General features: G+C 30.7%; 1 long non-coding RNA gene across 2 annotated transcripts in view; it reads left to right on the top strand.

The window, feature by feature from the left end:
- The window catches only part of LOC135198994 (uncharacterized), a 50,094-nt gene that overhangs the window by 34,988 nt on the left and 803 nt on the right, over positions 1 to 14,303 (top strand). For both annotated transcript variants that reach the window (XR_010310900.1, XR_010310901.1), the window contains exons 2-3: positions 3,060 to 3,211; positions 7,667 to 7,837. This is a non-coding gene — a long non-coding RNA (uncharacterized LOC135198994). The remainder of the gene's footprint in view (positions 1 to 3,059; positions 3,212 to 7,666; positions 7,838 to 14,303) is intronic.

Genomic DNA, 14,303 nt, shown 5'->3' with positions numbered 1-14,303 from the left:
CTATACACAGTGGTACCTTGACCTTCGAGAAATTAATGTACGAGTTTTCTGAGGTACGAGTTGTCACTCTGTTGATTTTTTGCTTTGTTACACGAGCAAAAAATTGAGGTACGAGCTCGAGATCCCGTTTTTTTTTTTTTGCTACTTAAATGGCATAGTGGCAAAAATTAAGATAAGCAAAGAAGAAAAAGTAAATATGCATCTTTTCCATGAATCTTTTAAAAGTATCCAATAATACTGATGTATTCTCATATTATTGTATTATAAAATACTACTAACATAGCGGTCAATGTTGTGGTTTGGAAATCTGCTGATGGCAGATACGAGTTTGTTTCGCCATGTTTAACTCAATTCTGAGTGAGTTTTCTTGCTTCTAGTTAGCATAAATGGACATCTAGATATTTTACTTATATGAAAGGGAATTTTTGGTTACACGACGTGTTTTTAAGTTGAAATATGATTTGAATACGACTCGTTGTGATTAAAAAAAAAAATTATGTGATTCCGATTGCTATTTTCATGATATTTGTTTTATTCATCTTTTATTGACGTGAAAACAACGGCAAAATGTGTTCATTCAATCCCAGTAGTTTTGATTAAAATGATTTTCTCTGTTTTATCTATGGTTGCGTTTGATGGCATAAATTTACGGGATTTTTATCATTGTTGTCGATGCACAATTAAAGTCATTGGCACCTTGAACAGTTTTCTCAGCTTCAGCTACAACTTTGTTTAAACTTAATGTATAGTATTTCTTTGTTGATCTTTGATATACCTATAGCGGATAAAGTTATTACATAAAAATATCTCGGTCCTATTGTACATAACGTCATTTATAACATAACTTCTGTAATTGTCTACATTCGTATGATGGTTGAAATGCAAGCCAAACGGATGATGTTACCCAATTCGGTTGTACTTACCAAAAAAATTTGTTTCTCGTTCGGTTGTTCATGGCTGTATACATTTACGCAACGAGTATAACTTTAAAACAATACTTTCATCATTCTATTTTGCTGTTTTTGAACTTATTTAACTAGAATATGAAATAAAGTTAGGCTATTGTAATTTGGTCTCTCGTAAAAGTGGATTATCGCAAGACGATTATCGTAACTTAAACATTAATTGTGCACTGTTTGAAACCTTATTATATCTTTACATGCTCTTTCTATTGTTTTTATACAATATTTGTTATTTAGAAACGTACTTTCCTGAATTAATAACAAGAAACATAAAAATATGGGGTGGCATTTGAGGGTTGGAATGTATTAAGGCCATTTTAAGTATTTTCAATTAGGAAAATTGAGCCTCGAGCTCTGCCATAGAACAAATTAAACTCGTAGGTCAAGGTACTACTGTATACGTATATGTATATAAATATGTATATATCTATAACTGAATCACAAAAGTTTGGAATGTGATAAATGCATAAATAAAGGTATAAGCTACGAAGCTATGCCGTTCTTCATCTTTCCTTCATGGCATATACCTTTATATATATACAGTATATATTATTAATATATATATATATATATATATTATATAATATATATATAAATATATATAATTAATATTTATAAATAATTTATTATATATCTATATATATATATATATATATATATATATATATATATATATATATATATATATTATTCGTTTCCCGGTACCAGACATCACAATATCTTTAAAAAAAAATCTTTAAACTTGGATCTGCAGGCTTTTTAGTGACAAGCGTATCCAAAAAAGATCAAAGAATTCAAGAAGTTAAGAGGGCATTGTGGCTATTACAGTTGCATATGTATCTGGTAAAAAAGTGCCTAATAGGTTCTACATACTATATATATATATATATATATATATTATATATATATATATATATATATATATATATATATACGTATGCATTGCTAAAATTATTTACGAATTTTCAAAATTATGAAGTTTTACGAAAGTAATAAAAAAGAAAACAGCACATATTTCAACTGCCAGCGCTTTGTTCATGGAAACCTTGATGTATGTGTAATTCTTCAAGCTGGCAAATAACTGCTGTGGTTTAGAAGGTATAAATGCTAATATTTCACTTCATAAAATGGTGTTTCTTGTTGATCACCATAATTTTCTATTCTATTATCTTTTTGTTAAGTTTGATAGATGATTTACATTTCTGCTGCACATAATATTAATACACCCAGGATGGGTAACTAAGAGATCTCGTTGTATTTCACTTTAATGAAGCAGGACTTTCATGAAACTGCTTAAAATAATAAAGACAAAACATTTTACTTCGTTTTCGTTAAGGAATTTTTTCAGCTTTCTTCTTTCCTTGCATTTTTTTTTCAATTTACAGTATTAGCCAGCATTTACATGCTATATTTGTAGTTGAAAAAACTCGTTTATTACAAAATAAATTTTCTTCAAAAGTAGCAAATAAAAGGGAAAAGTGTATAATTAACCTCCCTTATATTAGAGTTTACTCTCCATAGCAAACAAAAAACAGTAATAGGACTAAGTAAGATGCTATGATATGACCTTTCGTCCATTCTGGTAAAAAAAAAATGTACAAAGTTTTCACCTGTGTTCTTGATACATATACTGGATCTGAAGTGATGAGGAAAAGTAAATTTTCATGACATCTAAGAAACAAAAGTACATTTGGAATACCTGTGCTGTGGTCTAAGTATAACTTGGTGCGCTTTAATGACTGGAAAATGTAAGGAAATGCAGAAAACCCAGCATGGATTTTAAACTTGGAAAAGTCATTAATAATAAGATTCTAGTTCTGCAAGCTTACATCACACACACTTTTACTCTTTGCTGTGCATTTTAATTGACTTCTGTCCATTAACAATAACTGGCGCCCTGACAAAGACTGAGAGAGTGCTATCTGTTCATTTCGAGTTCAACTGATCTCTGCAAGTCTTGTTCCTGAGTTAACATTTCTAGATACGTATCGTGAACCTCACTACACAAACGGTTCACGGTATAAAGCCTTGAGCACAACTTCAATATGACCATGTTAATCCCCAACCTCAATTGAATCTTTTGACATTCCCTTTCAGGAGGTGAAAGGTCTACTGCCTGTGAAGTCTTAAAGACAGCGACTCTTCAGAACAGGTTAATCTGAAGGATTTTAAAAGCTGGCTGTTATTTTCTATATGACTAAAATCTGTGCTGCACAGTGATGGGTTATCTGTGGGCATTAGCAATGAAGGTATGTACATATTGGGAATTCTTAATGGTTTTAAAGTAAGCCTAGATATTTGAGAATGTTTGAATCTTGTTCAGTCTAATAAGCACATAAGGGATTTGTGAAAATCTGATGAAAATAAATTCCATTTCATTAATGACCAAAGTTCAACCAGCACAGTTCGTATGATGAGCTTTCACCACACAGCTATCCATTTATAATGAACTAAAATCATAAACTGCCCTTTTATCAGATATAATAAATGAATGTCCCAGATATTTTCCAATAATACAAACTTTTTTGAGAATTTTAGATGTACAGTCATTCATGGAGCACAACATGGACTTGGCAGAAAAATAGAAAATACAATATATTTGAAACCAAAAACTCTATAATCTTTACATAAGAAGACCTAATGACAATCTAAAATGGCAACCTTTGATGTACTTCATGCAGTGTGTCAGTGCCATTTCCAGGTTATTTACAATGTTCTCTAAAAGTTAAACTATGCTAAATACTTTATTACCAAATAACCAAAGTATTACCCTTGCTGTTACAAATAAATTTAGGTTCATCCACAGGATTCCTTGGTGAACAAACCAAATATCAACTTGCACAATGAAAACAAAATGCTGTTACTTACAAGACTAAAGACAATCCTGGACATATGAAAAGCATAGCAGAACATTTTTCTTCATTAGTAAGGACATGGACATTCAATAAACTCATACATGGAGGATTACATTGTGCTGTATGTACAGTCTGGGGTGTGGAAAAGAATGGAATTGTCTCTTGCCAGTGAAAAGACTACAGTGCATACAAGGATCTTTTCCATTATAGCATACAAGACAACAGTGCACACAACACTTGAAGGTTCTCAAAAAAGTGGATGTAACATAGATATTATTGGCTACTTATCTGAATATACCGTCGGTAATATATTGACATAGTAGATTCTATTATGTCTATCGTATCTATCCAGCTATAAAGAATACAAAAAATATACATATGTATGTACACACCACACATGCATGCTTTCATACACCAGACATTATGGAATAATTGTACAGGAGTCAGCATTTCACTAGTTTGTGGAAGTGAAGAGAACAGCATGAAAAGTCTGATCGGATTAAAAAATGCTCAGAACTAAAGACAGAGGAAGAGAGCTTTGTAAAGGAAAAAGCAGCAGATTGGTTTTACTTCAAGCTGATATACTGAAGTTGGTGAAGGATTCCAAGAAAATATATAAAAATGTTATATAGTTTTCTTTCTTATAGTAATGTTTGGCAACATTAGTACAACAGCCAGAAGGTTTGACAGTTCATCTCAGTTCAGTAGCCTCAACAGGTGATTAAAGATTATCACACTAGAATTAAATATCTTTTCCCTACCCAAAAGAAGTCTTAGATGCATTTATGCATGGGTTAATGTTTAATTTGCATTAACTTTAAGGGTGGACTAATGTTGAATTTGCATTCACTTGATGTTCTGTCCACCCTACTTATTTAGTTTTGAAATTTAAAATTTAAGGTATGCAGTAGTATGAAGTGTTATCCTTCTTATTTACAGTATCTTTATTTGCTCCTTGAGTTCCAGTCTCCTGAAAATTTCACAGAAATACTTTTTACCAATAAAGATATAAAAGGGGGCAAGAGAGTCATATACAGTGTATGACATGTGTCTCAAAATGATACTTTGATCATTCATGAACTCAAAAGTAAATTAAGTAGAATAGTAGTTAATTTTGGAGTAATGTACATATTTCTACCCTAGAAAATGCTTAAAAAACGAGCTAATGTGTAAATATATGAGAATACAGCAAGGTTTTAACATTTGCAATAGGATTTGTATAATTTTGCATAGGTTGCAAATATTGAGAAGTAGAAAAATGTCTGCTAAAACTAGGCCATTTTTCCTACTTTGGTAAGACTGTAATCTCTGTATCATATGCAGACTGAAGTACTCTTGAATCTGATAGCATCATAATTTCTTTCCTGTATATGATTATGTTATAGCTGCAAATATATAAAGTTCTCATGTCCTGTACCTACTGCAAGGTTGCAGTAGATACTGGGGTCAATAAAATCTGCTGGTTATAACAGTAGATGTCAAAGAGCAGATTCATTGTAATTGTACAACAAACCCTGCAAGATACCTACATCCCAGTGCCCATTTTCAAAGGTCTTAATGGGTCCAGTAACACCTTGTGAGATAACGGTCAACAGAGTTTCAAGAACAGTTTAAGATAAAGAAGTTTCAAGATCTCCACAAACTGATCTTTTAAGCTACCTCAAAGCATGTTACCTAGTTAACAAACCATCTCGGCTTTATTTATTAGGAAGCACAACTACCGTCTTTCCTTCCTTGACATCCTGTAAAATTCAGTTAATGTCCAGCACAAGATAGTTTTTGAAAATTTGTTTTGAAAACAAGTAAAATTGAGAGTGATAAATTGAACATATATATTATAATACATACAGACTTATGTCTATAGTCCTTGTTCCTTGGCAGGTCTCTGTACATAGGATTTTTTGCAGGTGGTCTGGAAGGTGCCCTTAACAAAGTGATGTTATCTTTGGAGCTTTGGAATCATTCTCTCATATTAAGACATACATGTCTGATATGTCTGGAAAAAAAAGTCTGGTGGCTGGCACTGATAAGAAAAACATTGAGAAGTTTTTAACTTGAATATTTTCATCCCTAAGAATCCAGCTTAAAGGTAGATTTCTTCAAAAGTTATTTTTACCTGTCAGACTATTCAGTCATGTGCCAGCCCTCGAATCTCATACTAATCTGTAGTTGTCCTCAGATCATCCATCAGTGATTTTCAAATTACTTTGGAGCAAGATTTATAAGTTTGTCTTGTTTAATAGATGAAACAAATCATACAAGGATGGCTAGAAAGGGATGGAGAGAGTTCATGGGGGTGGACTTTTAAAAGTACTACGTATATCCTTATGTCATATTAATATACAGTACATATAACAATGGACTTAGCCAGTTGTGAAAGTTTGTGTACTCATTGTCCTGTGTACTTTCAGTTAACTTTACCATAAAAATTTATAGGGAACAATGCAAGCTGATTTCTGCTCACATCCAAAACATCAAAATAAGATAAAAAAAAATTAACATTAAATTAACATTAAAAAGTAAATAAATAAACAATAGGTAATTAACATTAAAAAGTAAATAAATAAACAATAAGTAATTTGTTAGCATTTTGGTATATTTCCATTGGCATTTTTAATTTTGAACAAAACGGCCAGAGTTTTGCTGGATCCAAGTGAAAATGAGAATTGTGCACTGAAAACAACATCCAAGGAATTAGATCCTAATGCCTTTTGCTGTCCACATAGTAGTACAGGCAGTCCCCGGGTTATGATGGTCTCGGCTTACGACGTTCCGAGGTTACGACGCTTGTCAATAGACGTTATTTCCAGGGTTACGACGCCTACAACGTTCATATGGGAGATGAAATGACACAACAAATGGAAAATAATCAATATTTGAAGGTTTTTTTGATGAAAAATGCCATAAGAATGCAGTTTACATAGTTTTCAATGCACCCAAAGCATTAAAAGCAAGGTTTTCTTAGGATTTTTGACGATGTTCCGGCTTACGACGCGTCTCAAGAACGGAACCCCCGTCGTAATCCGGGGACCGCCTGTATATGCTAGACAGAGACTAATATATTGTGCATGTAAAATACATAATACATAGTGCATACATAGTATATAGTAATCCATACTATTTTCAGGGAAAGTGGAAACATTAGAACAAATTACATAGAGACTAGAAGATGGGAGGTTGGTATGAAAATAAGGATAATGATCATGTTTACCAAAAGTAAACACCCTTACAACCTTGCTTTTCCTGCATAGTTTTGCTTCCCTCCTGAAGATAGGAGGTTCATCACTGAAATTCTTGGATAAACAATTTTCTAAATTGTGTTTCCCTAAATTCCTGCACACACAACCTATTTCCATACAGGTATGATTTAAGAAATGACAATTTGGAAACCATAATTTATATAAAGTTTATCATTTCAACAGTACCCTCATGGATTATTTGTAATGCTGTACAAAACTGCATGTTATAAAAACATTCCTACCAAGGCTCTATACTAAAATGAGAATTTGGTAAAATAACATTAAGCAATAAATCAGTCAAGCACTAAGTCAGTGCAATTTAAATAAATTTAAATAATCTTATGGAAATTAGTACATAAAAAGAGGCTTTCAAAGGTCATACTAGAACTATTTTGTATTCTACCCAACCTTTTAAGAGAAGTCTGTCTCATGTACCCTTGAAAGTGTAGAAATTAACAGATGTGTAGACCACAGCAGTGAAATCATTATCTTCAACAGATTTTCAACCTAGCTTGGCCAGCAAACAATCCCTGGATTACATCAGTCTTTGCTTATGTTGTTCCGATCTTACAACACTTTTCAAATATATTCATAAAACAATCTGTTCCAGGTTGCAGTGGATGATCTGAGGTGATGTCATTTCAGTCTTACAGCGCACTAACTGTAAGCGATGTTAGAACATTTACACATTTTTGGAGAAAATTCTTATGGCATGGATGCACACCTCACCAGAAGCAAGGCAAATCAGTTGGGAAGTTTTCAAGATAACCAAAGGATTAAGGTAAGGCTTTTATCACTATATTTTGCATTTTTAGCAATTTTACAACGTACAGTGTTCCAGCCAATGTCACACTTCAAGAACGGAATCCTCGACGTGACCCAGGGACTGCCTGTATATTTAGAAGAGCAGATAAGGACCTAACTCTGTGTTAAAATATATCATTATATTGTGAGAGCAGTACCATACACTTGTAACTTTTAGGTATAAATATTGCATTAACTAATGTAAAGTATAATGAGTAAATGAATAAGAAATAACAGAAGGAAGAAGTTTTCTGCCGTTATAAAAAACAATAACTAATATATGTTTACCAAAATCTTTAAATGCTAATTCTGACAGGAGATTGTGGATAGTCTTGCTTATCTATTGCAGCATGAGGGGAAAACATGTATACACAGAAAAGGTAATTAGCCTATTCCTGGTCATTCATGTATACAGTTGAACACATTTCTCAGATTTTCATCTTCACCAAGATCCATAATTAGTAGCTGGCCACAGTTGTTACTGGTACAAACTGCACATTTTAAACTAGAAAATTCTGGACTTATCATACAGTTGTGATACCAGATAGCCTACAATCAATAAATCAATTACGTAATCTTTAGCTGCTAAATAAGTTTATTCAATTATAAATCTGATAACATGCCTGGAAAGACTAGAGTGGTAAAGAGGATTTAAGCATTGATACAAAACTTGGGAAATCTAATGCAGTCAACTCCTGCCTATTCATGGATCTGGATTCACACATTTTCACATTTTCTGTGGAACATACAGCCAAATTATTCGTGGAAAATTCTCCTATTTGCAAAATTTTTCAGAGAGAAATATTCAATAATTACTGTATTTTCATATTTTCCTAACTACATTTTTCATGATAAAACAATTAAAATAGTCAGTTATAAGCATTTTTAGGGGGGGGGGAGGTATTTGGTGTTTGAGCTATCGAAGTAGTAGGCATTTATAAACATTTCATTTTTTGAGGTGTGTCAAGTATTGGTGGATTTTAGCCATTTGCAGGGGCTTGGAGTTCTGGGACACTCTACAGAGAGGAAAAAGATGCAGGGTTGAAAAAATTGTATATGATAGGTAGCTATCACCAGCTAATTTGGGAAAGCTTAGGTAAAAGAAGTATTAAACATCAAGGAGTCTCAGGCACAGAGTTAACTTGTCATCATTATGTAGTTGTTCAGAGCACAAAGATGCCTTTGCAAATGGAAACATATGAAAGCTTGACCAACCAAAGTCTTTCATAAGTTCAAAGTCATCTAAGATATACTTAAAGGAAATAAATTAGATGGGAAATTTTGAGCACTAGCAAAATCAGTAATGTACTGAAGAAAACAAATAAAGTAAAATGTATTTCAAATAATGAGTAAAAATAAAAGTTGTAGAATTGTTGAATGCCAAAAATTATTTACTGATTGAACAGCAGCAAATAAAAATGACTTGGGTACTACCAAAATTATGGCCTTAGATTATAGGAAGCTAGTTAGAACTTTTAACTGAACAATTTAACAGCCTTTTTGTAATATCTATATTGTATAAATGAAGAGGGAAAGTACTTTTTTATTTTCTAAAGGAATCCAATTCTTCAGCATGCCAAAACAGAGCTTGTAAACACCATCTTATAAAATGTCATTAATGCATATTTCACTTAAAAGCATAAAAAATATACAGTAATTAGAAACTTTATATTAAAAAATTTTAAATCTAAAATTAGATAGATAATCTGTTGCTTTATGAAAATTATGAAGAAATTAGGAACTTTTGCTTTATAATTTAATTCTATTTTTACTTATAATTTTATCATTTACATAATTACAAAGTGACAGATGCTTTCATAATTAATCATTAATTGATACAGCCTAGCAGAAATATCATGGGGTGAGACACGGTCTTTGACCAGATCTCACCTCATATACGCAGGCGTTGCCAGATCTCAGAGATTCCTTGCTTACAATCTCTGATTGTATTGACCGGTTTACCAGCTGCGCTTGGAAATATCCTATTGTTAAGACCGCAAGGTTGTTAGCTATGAAAATTACAAATTGATTCTAAAAGCTGTCATTTTAGTATGTATGAGACTTTCTGTAGTAGAATCTACAATTCTGACAGCGATCTGCACAAAATACTAGATTCTTTTTGCTCTTAAATATCTAAAGATTCAGCTTAAACTTAAAAATAGTTTCCTGCAGTTTAATGACTTCGAGCATTAGCTACATTATCCATAAATAAAATAAAACACAGCATGTAATGAACATTGATGTAGTACACTGTTAAATGACATGGTGCATATTAAACAATAAAATGAAAAAAGGAGTGAGAGTGAGAGAGTGAGAGTGAGAGTGAGAGTGAGAGTGAGAGTGAGAGTGAGTATGTCGAATGAGTGACGAGTGAGAGAGAGTGAGAGTGAGGAGTGAAGTGAGTTGTGAGTGTGAAGTGTGAGTGTGAGTTGTGGTGTGAGGTGTGTGGTGTGTGTGTGTGTGTGTGTGTGTGTGTGGGGTAAAACATCATATATTTCAATCAACAATCAGTAAACCTAACGACTAGTAAATGTAGACGGTTGTTAAGTGACGTGTACATGGTTGTCCAGTAACACGGCTTAATCTGTCATTGTTTTCAATACTAGTTAGCTCCTACCTGTTTTGAGTCTGGTAGGCATCTCTACTGGAACACTTTCTTGAAGATGAGCCTTAATATTAAAACGCCAAGGAAAACCGATTTCCAGAGCCCTACCGATAGTGTTCAGATTCTCTGTTTGATGTTGGCAGAATCTAAAATCTTCCTTTTGTTAGAGCTGAACAAGAACTGGTTCTTGCAGTTCCAAACTGGAAGAGATTAACTCAGATTTGGTTCCCACCCTCAGAACCAGTTCCTGAAGAGCGGTTCTCCAACCACCAACTAACTAAAGGTAAAGTTGTCTAAATGACAAAAATGTTAAAAGAATTCTAATTCTTTTTCTGAACAAGAATATGCAGTAATAATTAACAAGTTTAGTAAGTGAGAACTTTCATTAATGTCTTTATATACAAAAAGGATTGAGATTTATTTTAGGTCAGTACTATAATTATAAGATTATATAATTTCATTTGTTGTTAACTGATGGTAATGAGCAGTATGTTTATTTTCCAGTGGTTGGAATTATTTTCGCTAATAAAATTGTTTTCGTAATTAGATTTTAGATTTGTTCTCCCCAAATCAAAGTTGTAAAATGCTAAACTTCTAAATACAATGTTTATTTAATGTAGTTACAATACATATGCTATAAAGCTCCAGTTTATGGTATGACCATTTTGTATCTAATATTTACAGAGATTCTTATGATCTCCAAAATATATCATACTGATTGTTTATACACCATAAATCTTTACTGATACTTCCAAATAACTAAGTTATGATGTTTCAGTAAACATCATGGTTAGTTGCAACATATTTCTAAGTGAGCTTAGGATATGTTTGTATGGATACGTGGGAAAAAGAATTTGATGCTACTATTCGTCAATATCTGGGCCAATTACTCTACTCTGGGTATATTAAACAGAAGGCTGTCAATAAAGTGTATATATGTATATTAAAAGGTCCCTCTAATTACAAATGAATAGTCTTTAATGATAAAATAAAGCTCTCTGCATTGACCACTTAAGATACCTAACCACCTTAATTTTTATTTTTCACTATCTGAAACCCATCAGTAGCTAACTCAACAATGTGTATTTGAATAAAAACCAAGCAGTTACTGGCACTTACAAAATCCTAAGCAGTAATGAAATTTATGTCCGGGAGACCTGTATATCCATCTCACAAAAACTGATTAAGCATAAAAGGTCAGTAAGATGTGGTTCAGAGAACTCAAGGATTTTGTTCAAGCAAAGATGCTATGCATTACTACCCTAATGAAATTATCCTATAATTTAATAAATTTACTACTTACATTTTTATCTATGTATTAATTTAACTTTTCTTTTTCAAGAACAGAGATCTCTTCTTTCTGTATTTCCCTGTACTTCCTCTTACTTCTTTCTAGAGATCACCACATTCTTTTGAGTCCTTAATTGCAAGTCCGTGGCCCCTGTGGGTTTGTTCATTATAAGTTAAGATTAAGGCTGAGCTGTTTCTCACAAGTAACTGACCATTCAAAGGGAAGATTTTGGAGTGCACCATCATCAGTCCAATGGGGAATCTGAACCTGTCAGGACTCTGCAAATCAGGTTTCACAGATGTTTTAATCCTCAGGCCCATCCTCAAGCAAGTTTGTCAGCAATGGTGCCCACCAGACATGGCAGAGGTGGGAGCTAATCAAGACTAAACATGACAATGGAATGGATTGGCCTACCAACTGTCCACATTCATGTGTGATCAGGATTACAGATTGTCATTTAAAATGTAGTCAGTCCAAAATAAATAGTTTTTTGTGTAAGCCGTGTTTTTTATGAGCATTTCAAATGTCACAGAACAATGTTAGATTACATTAAAAAAGAAATTCATGTATGTGTGTATGTGTATTATAATAATATAATGTTACTATATACTATTTATATCTATATTTATATCTATATCATATATTAATATATTATATAATATAGATGTAAATTTTATCCTATATATAATAGCATATAATAGATGTATATATATATATTATATATAGATGATATATATAATATATATTATATATAGATATATGTTATATAATATATATATATATATATTTATATATATAATATATTATATATATATATATAGATTATCTAGATCTAATCTATAGATATATATATATAATATATCATATATATATATATATATATATATATATATCTATAGATATAGATATATATATTATATATATATATAGATTATATAATATATATATACATCGATATTACTATATATATATATTATATATACTATATAACATCTATAAATAATATATACATATAATATACATATATATATATTACATATATATCTCTACATTATAATATATATATACATATATATACATATAATATCTATATACAGATACATATAACATATTATATCGAAATATAGTACACTATAGAATATACAGGTATATAGATATACATAGATACATATATATATACATACTATATAGTACATATATATCAGAGATATATACATATATAGTATATATATAATATATATACATATATAACTATACATATATAATATATACATATACATATACACATATTATAATATTATATATACAGAATTAATAATCTATACATACATGATATACATATATATATAGACATGAATAGATATCCCCAAATATATACCTATATAGTATACATAGATATAGACATATAGTACATATATATATACATATATATGTACATATATACCATATATATGTATACATATATATATACAATTAGATATAGAAAAGATATATATATATTGAATACCTATATACATATATATAGAATATATATATATATATACACAACATATATACACATAACAATATATATATATTACATTATATATACTACAATTATATACATATATATATAATATTATATCACCTACATATCTACATATATATTTAATATATATAGTATATATACAGATATATAAATATATATAACATATATATATATACATCATACCATATATATATATATATGACATACATACATATTATAGATATACTATATACATTATATATATATAATAATATATCATATATAAATACATATATATATATATAATACATTACATATAGATATATATAATACTAGTATATATACATACATACATATGATATATATATATTATTACTACATACATACACACACACACACATGCATTACTTTTTATGCATTGTACTTTACCTTTCAAGTACAATGCAATATAAAAATAGAAAACAATATAGATATTAAACTATTTGTACTGAACTTACTAAATGAACTCTTCATAGCAGTGTTATTGACATAACAGCTAAATAAGAAATTAGAAGTAGGGGAATATTAGAAAAAAAAACCATTTGCAATTACGTGGATAAAATTATAAAATCCAGTAAGTGATCTGTTAAAATACATTGTAAAAAAAATAGGTACATCAACCATAATTAATTACCTAGGTTTAAACAATAAAACTGAAATTAAACAAACATATGCAATTTGTAATGTTCCAAAAAACATGATTACAAAAAGGAATTTTCTACTAAGAAAGAAATGAAATCCAACAATAGAGGTTACCTGGGAGGACCAACAATTATGACAACCGTTACAGATGAACATAGGATTAGTGTAACCTAAATCTTTTACATTTAAATCCATATTACCACTTTAAGAGTACATTCTATCAAGACAATAATTCACCTGTCATTTCATCAGGGTGTATCCACTTTGGCCTCATGATGCAGAAAATATAATGGACTAATGTTGTTTTTCATACAGTGACTGTATGTACATAAAAATGAAAATAAAATGCAGCAACATGA

This window comes from Macrobrachium nipponense, chromosome 23, assembly GCF_015104395.2.
Source record: "Macrobrachium nipponense isolate FS-2020 chromosome 23, ASM1510439v2, whole genome shotgun sequence".
NCBI lineage: Eukaryota > Metazoa > Arthropoda > Malacostraca > Decapoda > Palaemonidae > Macrobrachium > Macrobrachium nipponense.
The sequence above is the reverse complement of the archived record's forward strand: the minus strand, read 5'-3'. Positions and strand labels throughout refer to the sequence as shown.